The sequence below is a fragment of the Tasmannia lanceolata genome, unplaced genomic scaffold (assembly GCF_043159265.1).
Source record: "Tasmannia lanceolata isolate RefF3 unplaced genomic scaffold, GAP_Taslan_0.1 ptg000002l, whole genome shotgun sequence".
Taxonomy (NCBI): Eukaryota; Viridiplantae; Streptophyta; class Magnoliopsida; order Canellales; family Winteraceae; genus Tasmannia; species Tasmannia lanceolata.
The window spans coordinates 29,704,046-29,712,924 of NW_027518679.1; the positions used below are offsets into that span (position 1 = coordinate 29,704,046).

At 36.9% G+C, this 8,879-nt stretch overlaps 1 long non-coding RNA gene across 1 annotated transcript; it reads left to right on the plus strand.

Annotated features, from left to right (window-relative positions):
* Positions 1 to 7,958: 7,958 nt before the first annotated feature.
* LOC143883799 (uncharacterized) lies at positions 7,959 to 8,769 on the plus strand. Its single transcript, XR_013252553.1, has 2 exons — positions 7,959 to 8,006; positions 8,208 to 8,769. It is a non-coding gene; the product is annotated as an uncharacterized LOC143883799 (long non-coding RNA).
* The last annotated feature ends 110 nt before the right edge of the window (positions 8,770 to 8,879 follow it).

Consider the following 8,879-nt stretch of genomic DNA (forward strand, 5'->3'; position numbering starts at 1 on the left):
GTACTTTTAATACAGTGAGGAGTGCCCTCATAAAAAAAAAGTAGTGATGATAACATTTCCCTTGAAAAATACGGGACCATAAGGGCTTACGCCAAATAAAAACTCAAAAGGTCAAAAGTGGGGTGAATGTCGATTGAGAGGGGGCTGAATTTATAGCGACGCTCATGCTGTTTAGCTTTATCTTTCTTCCCTTCGAAATTCAAAATCTCAGTCTCTCTACTTTCTCCCCCCATTTTCTTCCCTTCCCTTTCTCCATTCTAGGGTTTTTTTTTTCCTTCATCTTCGTTCAATCATGTCCGAACAAAACCCTCCGATCTTGAAATTAGTCATAGAAAAAGGCCCAAGAAAAGGCGAAACCCTAGAATGCAACCCTAATTCAAGCATTCGGATAGGGAGACTCATAAAAGGCAACAATTTCACAATCAAAGATGCTGGAATTTCTCAAAAACACCTCAAGATCGAGTTTATTCCAGGTAAATGGTCTGTTACTGATCTCGAAACCTCGAATGGCACTGTTCTAAACAGTGTTACCATTCCTTCTATGACACCTTCGTGTCTTGAAGAGGGTGACATTATCAAAATAGGGGAATCGACTTCAATTATGGTAAAATTTGAAGGAGAGGGAGATCTATAAAGGAAGAACCAAATGAGGTTGAGGAAATTGGGAATTTAGGGTTAGGGTTAGGGTTAGGGTTAGAGAGGTTGGAAGCGAAATCGGTGTTGATGTTGTGGAGGGGAAGCAATTGGGTAGGTATGCATTGCGGCGAGGGCGATCTAAAAAGGAGGAGCAAAAACAGGTTGAGGGAAAAGGGAATTTAGGGGTAGGGTTAGAGAGTTGTGGTGGAATGGAAAAGAATGATTTGGCGGGGAATAGAGTGCGGAGGAACCCTAGGAGGGGAGGGGGGTCAGAAAAAGCATGTAGAGGAACAACCAGAGTGTTTGGAATCGGCTAGGGTTTCAATTTCTAGGGCTAAGAATGCTGTTAGAAAATTTGAATGTAGATGAGAAGTTGCTTGTGGAGAATTATGGTGGAGGAGGTGAAAACAGTGTCGCCGATGTGGAGAATTTGGGTTCTGGAAATGATATTGGTGGTGGAAAGGATTTGGTTCCTGTGAAAAATAATGATTTGGAGGGGAATTTGGTTCCTACAGATGATAACCCATCCCCATCCAATCCACTTTACCGATGTGGACCATCTCGCCCCTCCGCGGCAATATGGGAACCACGAGATAACTACATCGGGGTTTCCGACATTCCTGCCCTCGGAGGCAAATCGAGGTTACCACGCCTTAGCTCTGATACCATTTGTAGGGAATCAAACCGGGTAAAACTCGCCCCTAAAAGCTAGCTTTTAGGGGTGAGTTCTACGCGGCTAAATTCCCTACAAAAGGTATCAGTCTATCAGAGCTAAGGCGTGGTAACCCCGGTTTGCCTCTAAGGGCGGGAATGTCGGAAACCCCGATGTAGTTATCCCGTGGTTCCCACAACATTGCCGTCGCGTGGACGGGCGAGGTGGTCCACATCGTTAAAGTGAAAACCAATATAGGAATAGCCTGTAAGCCTTGATTTTAGGTTTTTTTGAAAACCCATATGTTAAGCTTATGGTGAAACGAATATAATAAACCCTTGATTTTACACATTTTTTAACGTATGATGTCAGTTAATTTAGGCTATTTAATATGTAAGCCTTGATTTTAGGTTTTTTTGGAATCCCATATTAATCGTACGCTGAAACGAATCTAATCAACCCTTTGATTTTAGGATTTTTTTTCCTAAACCAATATAGGAGTCTTCTCTAAGCCTTGATTTTAGTAGGGCTGACTTCCTTTGATTTTTTTCCTAACATTACGTTTTTGTTTTCCTCGCTAAATAACGCACCCTGAACTTCCTTGGAATTGGAAATGTTAGATAAGTATCATTTAATTTTTATATAACACATATTTAGGAAGAGATTTAACTCTATTGACGTTTGGAAAGTTAAGGTTTGGAAAAAGATTTCCTTTTATTCCAAAAAATTTCAAACCTATCTTCATAAAAACTATTACTATTCCTCCCTATATTTTAGGAAATCAATTACATCCAGCTAATCCCTTTCAGTTCCCCCAAATTCCTTCAATCTTCCCCAATCATTAGGGGTGGTTATTCGGTTATAACCGAACCGAAATAACCGAAATTTGATAACCGAAATAATTTTGGTTATCAAATTTCGGTAACCGAAACCGAACCGAAAATTTTCAAAACCGAACCGAAACCGAACCGATTAAAAATTCGGTTATTCAGTTATAACCGAATAAACCGAATAACCGAATAGTGGGAAAAAAGAGGGAAAATGCAAAATCTTGGTTTCGATCGGAGGGCTAGGATCATCCAATCGAAATGATTTTTGGAGCACAACCTAATTAAGTTGTAATCAATCAAATGGACAGTTTTGACCATCCTTTGGAGTGCCTGTATCACACTTTTTTTTTGAAAAAATAATGATTTTTATCATTATTTCGGTTATTTCGGTTAACCGAATTGTTTTTTGAGATAACCGAAACCGAAACCGAAAATCGAAATTTGGCATCCATGAAAACCGAAACCGAACCGATTGATCTTCCAACCGAACCGAAATAACCAAACAAATTCGGTTCGGTCGGTTATTTCGGTTAAACCCGAATAATGAACAGCCCTACCAATCGTCAAATAACTCTTTTCCTATCCCTACCTCTATTTTCGTACTCCAAACGGATGCAACCCCTTCACATATCTCAATCATACCAATTTCATCTTATATATTTCCCACACTGCTCCAGCCGATGTCATATGCGACAATAGAGGTGCAGAACAATAGGCTTCAAGGACATCATGCGCTACTTCTTCCCGGATATATTATGTGAAATCAGTACGTTGATTTCCCGTAAGATTGTTCCATTGTTTTTTAATTTTACGATGCGGTCAAAACTGTCTCATACCATTCATTTTTATTTTCACCCATCAAATGGATTATGTTGTATCAAATACCGTAGGTGATGGCACTTTGATAGGTGTTGATTCTTTTTTTTCTTTTCTTTTTTTTGAGAAAATTTATTTATTCTGACTGATATAATTTGGCTCACAAAATTGTCCAAATTTCTTTTGTTTTTTTAAACATTCTTCTTCTTTTTTCTGTTCTTCATGGTCTCCCGGGCATCGCATGGGTCTCTTACTAGTGTGTGTGTGGGGAAACATTTTCTGAGCGATACGTCAGATAAGTTATCTGAGCAAGAGCTCAAAAAATCATGTGGGCCCACATTGTTTGGATGATCCAAAGCATTCATTTGGATGGTCCAAAGATAGATAGAGTGTACACAAAAAATCTACTCCTCAGGATTATCTTAACCCTTCGATTTGTGGAGGTTAAAGTGGATGGGTATAAACCTCCACAAATCTGTCCATTTTTAACCTCCAAAAATTGAAGGGTTAGGATGATCCTATGGAGCTGATTTTTTGGGCACACCTTATCTATGTAAGGGCCTATCAAATGAATGCTTTGGATCATCCAAACAATGTGGGCCCACATGATTTTTTGACCTCTTGCTCAGATAACTTATATGAGGTATCGCGCAGAAATCGTTTCCCTATATATATATATATATATATATATATATATATATATGAGAAAAGAGTAGGTACTCCCTGGAGAAGAAAACTTATCTACTCCCAAGCTTAAAATAATAGTTGCGGCCACATTGTCTGGGTGATCCAAAGCATTCATTTGATGGCCCCTCACATAAATAGGGTGTGCCCAAAAAATCAGCTCGATAGGATCATCCTAACCCTATGAACTGTGGAGGCAAAATGGACAGATTTGTGCTGGTTTATACATGTCCATTTTTGCCTCCATATGTCATTGGGTTAGGATGACCTATTGAGCTGATTTTTTGGGCACACCCTATCTATGTGGAGGGGGGCATCAAATGAATGCTTTGGATCACCCAAACAATGTGGCCGAAACTGTTATTTTAAACTAGGGAGTAGATAAGTTATCTACTCCAGTGAGTACCTACTCTCTCTCTCTCTCTCTCTGTCTCTCTCTCTCTCTCTCTCTCTCTCTCTCTATATATATATATATATATATATATATATATATATACACACACACACTAGTAAAAAAACCCGTGCGATGCACGGGTCGACAAAGAACTGTATGGACCACATCATAGGTTGATCCAAACCGTCCATGTGATGGAACACAACATCAATAGGTTGTGCTCGTAAAATCATTTCCATAGGCTGATCCTAGCCCTCCAATCTATAGAGGTTTCCATAATTAAAAAAGCATAAAGGAGGGAGTAGGATTGAAATTATGTGGCTTTAATGGGTGCCTTTGTTAAAAAGCATAAAGGAGGCCGTACGATTGAAAATATGTGGGTTGAATGGGGTGCCTTTACTAAAAAAGGCAAAAAAAAGTGATGTGTAATTCTCATAGAATTTTGGGAGAAATTCAAATAATTCTCTCATTTTCTCTTGTGCTATATAGTACTAGTAAAAAACCCCGTGCGATGCACGGGCCGACAAAGAACTGTATGGACCACATCATAGGTTGATCCAAACCATCCATGTGATGGAACACAACAAAAATAGGTTGTGCCCGTAAAATCATTTCGATAGGCTGATCCTAGCCCTCCAATCTATAGGGGTTTCCATAATATGTTGTTCCTCTTAAGGTGCCCGGAATTCGCAAATATTTTGAAAGGTGTCCTGAATCCGTGGTATTATGTAATATGTTCACAAAAATCCACAGTATTATTTAACATATGTACCCAATCCGTAATTTTGCAAAGAAAAAACGTTACTATGTTGACTTTGTCCACTTTTTGTTATTACAAAAGCATAAAGAAGGGGGGTAGGATTGAAATTATGTGGCTTTAATTGGTGCCTTTGTTAAAAAGCATAAAGGAGGGGGTAGGATTGAAAATATGTGGGTTGAATGGGTGCCTTTGTTAAAAAAAAGTAAAAAAAAGTGATGTGTAATTCTATTAGAATTTTGGAAGAAATTCAAATAATTTTCTCCTTTTCTCTTCTGCTACTGTACGGACCACATCATAGGTTGATCCAAACCGTCCATGTGATGGAACACAACATCAATAGGTTGTGCCCGTAAAATCATTTCAATAGGTTGATCCTAGATCTCCAATATTTAGAGGTTTCCATAATTAAAAAAACATAAAGGAGGGGGTTAGGATTTAAATTATGTGGTTTTAATGGGTGCCTTTGTTTAAAAGCATAAAGGAGGGGGTACGATTGAAAATATGTGGGTTGAATGGGTGCCTTTGTTAAAAAAAGTCAAAAAAAAGTGATGTGTAATTCTCATAGAATTTTGGGAGAAATTCAAATAATTCTCTCATTTTCTCTTCTACTATATCGTACTAGTAATATCCGACGTGCAATGCACGACACGGCCAAAAGGACTATAATACCCCAAAAAAACTTAGCTAAAAATATGTAGAAACAATAAGCAAAAAAGTATGCATAACTATGTACCAAGTAATGAAAAAAATGCAAAAGAAAGAGTTTTGTAATTACTTTTTTGTGTAAAAAAAAAGATGCACAATACGGCAAAAAAAAAGTATATGATACAAAAATTTCTAATTAATTTTTGTGTAAAACAAATAAGAATATGCACGACACGGCCAAAAAAATGTAAATGATAATATATAAAAAATGTTAGTTAAAAAATATGTAGAAAAAATAAGTAAAACAGTAGTTAAAAATAAATTAAAAAAGTATCATATACTTTTTCTAATAATATATGATTTTTATATTTTCTAATGCTTTTTAACAAATGAGGGGTTAGGATTGAAATTATGTGGCTCTAATGGGTGCCTTTGTTAAAAAGCATAAAGGAGGGGGTAGGATTGAAAATATGTGGGTTAAAGGGTGCCTTTGTTAAAAAACATAAATGAGGGGGTAGGATTGAAAATATGTGGGTTGAATGGGTGCCGTTGTTAGAAAAAGTAAAAAAAAGTGAGGTGTTAATTAAGCAGATTTTTCAGAAAATTCAAAAAAGCCTGGGCTTTTCCTCCCAGCTTATTATAGTAGATAACTAGGAAAAAAACCCTGTTCGATGCACGGGCCGACAAAGAACTGTACGGACCACATCATAGGTTGATCCAAACCGTCCATGTGATGGAACACAACATCAATAGGTTGTGCCCATAAAATCATTTCAATAGGCTGATCCTAGCCCTCCAATCTATAGAGGTTTCCATAATCTCTTGTTCGTCTGAAGGTGCCCAGAATTTGTAAATATTTTTACAGGTGTGTGGAATTCGTAATATCCTAAAAAATTAATAGGAAAAAGTAGTTTTTCGAAATTGTCATATCTTGATACCTCTTCTGTGTAGTTTTTTCCGTAATTGTCATATCCAAGTACCCGTTGTCCTTCATTTCCCTCCCAAACTTTACTACGTAATGATTATTATTGCTAGCTTCTTTCGTATTACTGCTAGCAACCTCTCAAGAAATAGTATTTCCGTGCAGTTTTTCATCACATCTAATAAGACAAATCTCTGAATACATACAATTGCAAAGGATGGGCGAGACAAAGCGTTTGGAGAAGGTGGCTAGCAAATCAAGATTTTGCAAATAATGCCACAGATTTTGCAAATAATTCCAAACATTCATACATTTTTTACCTTCACATAGATAGTATGTACAGATATGTGGGGAGGGCAAAAAACGGTAAAAATCATCCACATTGACGTGTTAAATGGACAAAATTCTCTTCTTTTCTCTTCTGCTATATAGTAGTAGATATAGATATAGATATAGATATATGGAAATTTTGCAAAGGGAAATGTTATTAGCACAACCATATTTTGATATTTGCACAAACCCAACTATCTTTTCTTCTTTAATAAGCTTGTGGGAGCTTTTTGGGAAATGTAATAACCTTTGACTGCTCTTAAAATACTAGAAGACTTGTGAAAATATCAAAATATGGTTGTGCTAATATCATTTCCTTTCGCAAAAGCAATTTTGTAGCCCCTCTTTTCAAGAGAGAAGTACCACAGCCTATGAATTAAATGAGACAAATTCAGCTATGATGTGGCACTTCTCTTTTGCAAAGGAGGGCCGTGTGCCTATGCTCTCTCTCTCTCTCTCTCTCTCTCTCTCTCTCTCTCTCTTGTATTTATGTCTATTGAAATACAGATCTTGCAAATGATACATAGATTAGCAAAATCAAACATATCCCATGCCTGTAAGTATTGGATACGAAATTAGGTATTCCATTCCTGATAGTAATCTTTGATATTTTAGAAACAATACTTGCTTTGAGGTCATCTATGAAAACATACATGACAACAAGTGAACTTCCTCATTGGCTATTAAAACATTGGGTAGTGGGAAAAATCAATTGATTATGAGGTAAAACTTCCACTTGTCATTAACCAAATATTTCTTCTTTGACAATATTGTCGACATAGTCAATGAAATTATACATTGTCATTATACTCGATAGAATCAATTGATAGTAAGGTAAAACTTACTATTCACCGCATCTTCTTTATCATGTGCGGTAAAACTTACTATTCACCATCTTCTTTATTAATGATGCCAATATGTAGGTGAGGTAAAACTAACTAATCCGTAGATATTTTTCTTTGCTGATTCCACTTCTATAGTCAAAGAAATTGCCCACTGTCATTATATATAAGGTTGAATTTAACTTAAATGATTAAGGATTGGTTATGTCAATGTAAACTTCAAAATGAAAATATAAGCAAATCTTAATATTGAGAGCTTGCAAAATACATAAAACTTGGAACCATAATTACATGTGGGGTCAATAGCATAAACACTTAACCTTTCTCATTCGTGGGCAAGATCGTGATCCCGCACTCGGGTTCTCAGTGCTTCTTGTTTATCTTCCACTGACAACGATTAAATGGCGAAATTTCTCTATAAATTGTTGTATGATAAGTTGATTTCCCATGCTTGGCTCTATACTAGATATTTCCCAAAGGGAAGCATGCACCCCGGTATATCCGCCAAACCGTTCTATCTCCTTGGATTACGATCGTGTTGACAATCTAAGCAACTCTTATAGGAATTTTATTTTATTTTATTATTTTGATTTTTTGCAGATACCGCTTAACATGATCCTAATTTATTTTTAATTTCATGTAATTGTTTGTAAGTTCATGTAATTGTTGGTATTAACTCCTTTTCAATTATAACAGAGTTCAACCATGAAGACCTTGCTTATACTTTTCATTATATTGGGATCAAATTTAGTTGTTCCGAAGATCGATGCGAAGGAAGAAGATCACAAGAAGGATGCATTGAAGTCTGAAGGTGGAAATCTTGGCCGCAAGATGGGGGGAGTTATCAACGGCCGAAAAATGATCAACATCAAAAGCGTTGGAGAAAAAATGGATACAAATTATGCAAATTCCATCAATAATGATGTTCCAAGTGCTAGCAGCAATGATGCTTCCCATTCTACTGGGTCTTCCATTGATGGCCATCGCACTTTCACTCCGGAAGACCTCAGTAGAATAATCCAACACCAGAAGGCAGACCCATCTCGGACAGAACCCTAGAACAATGGAGCTGATATAGATAGAGTGTGCTTATAATAAGAGTGGAAATAACACATTAGTCCAGTAGAATTGGCATGTGTTAGCTGCTGTAGATATAGTCCAATGGAAGACGTATAAAGTCCTTTGTAAAATTTCATGTAACATCGAACCTATCATGAAATAAATAGCTATGACTGGCTTGGCTTTGTGTGTGCTATAATCTGAATGGTCCTTTTGACGAGATTATTATTGTTGAACTCACCCCTAAAAGCTAGCCGTCAGAGGGAGGGTGCTCATTCTCTTATAACCCATCCACATCCATGAGTTTTT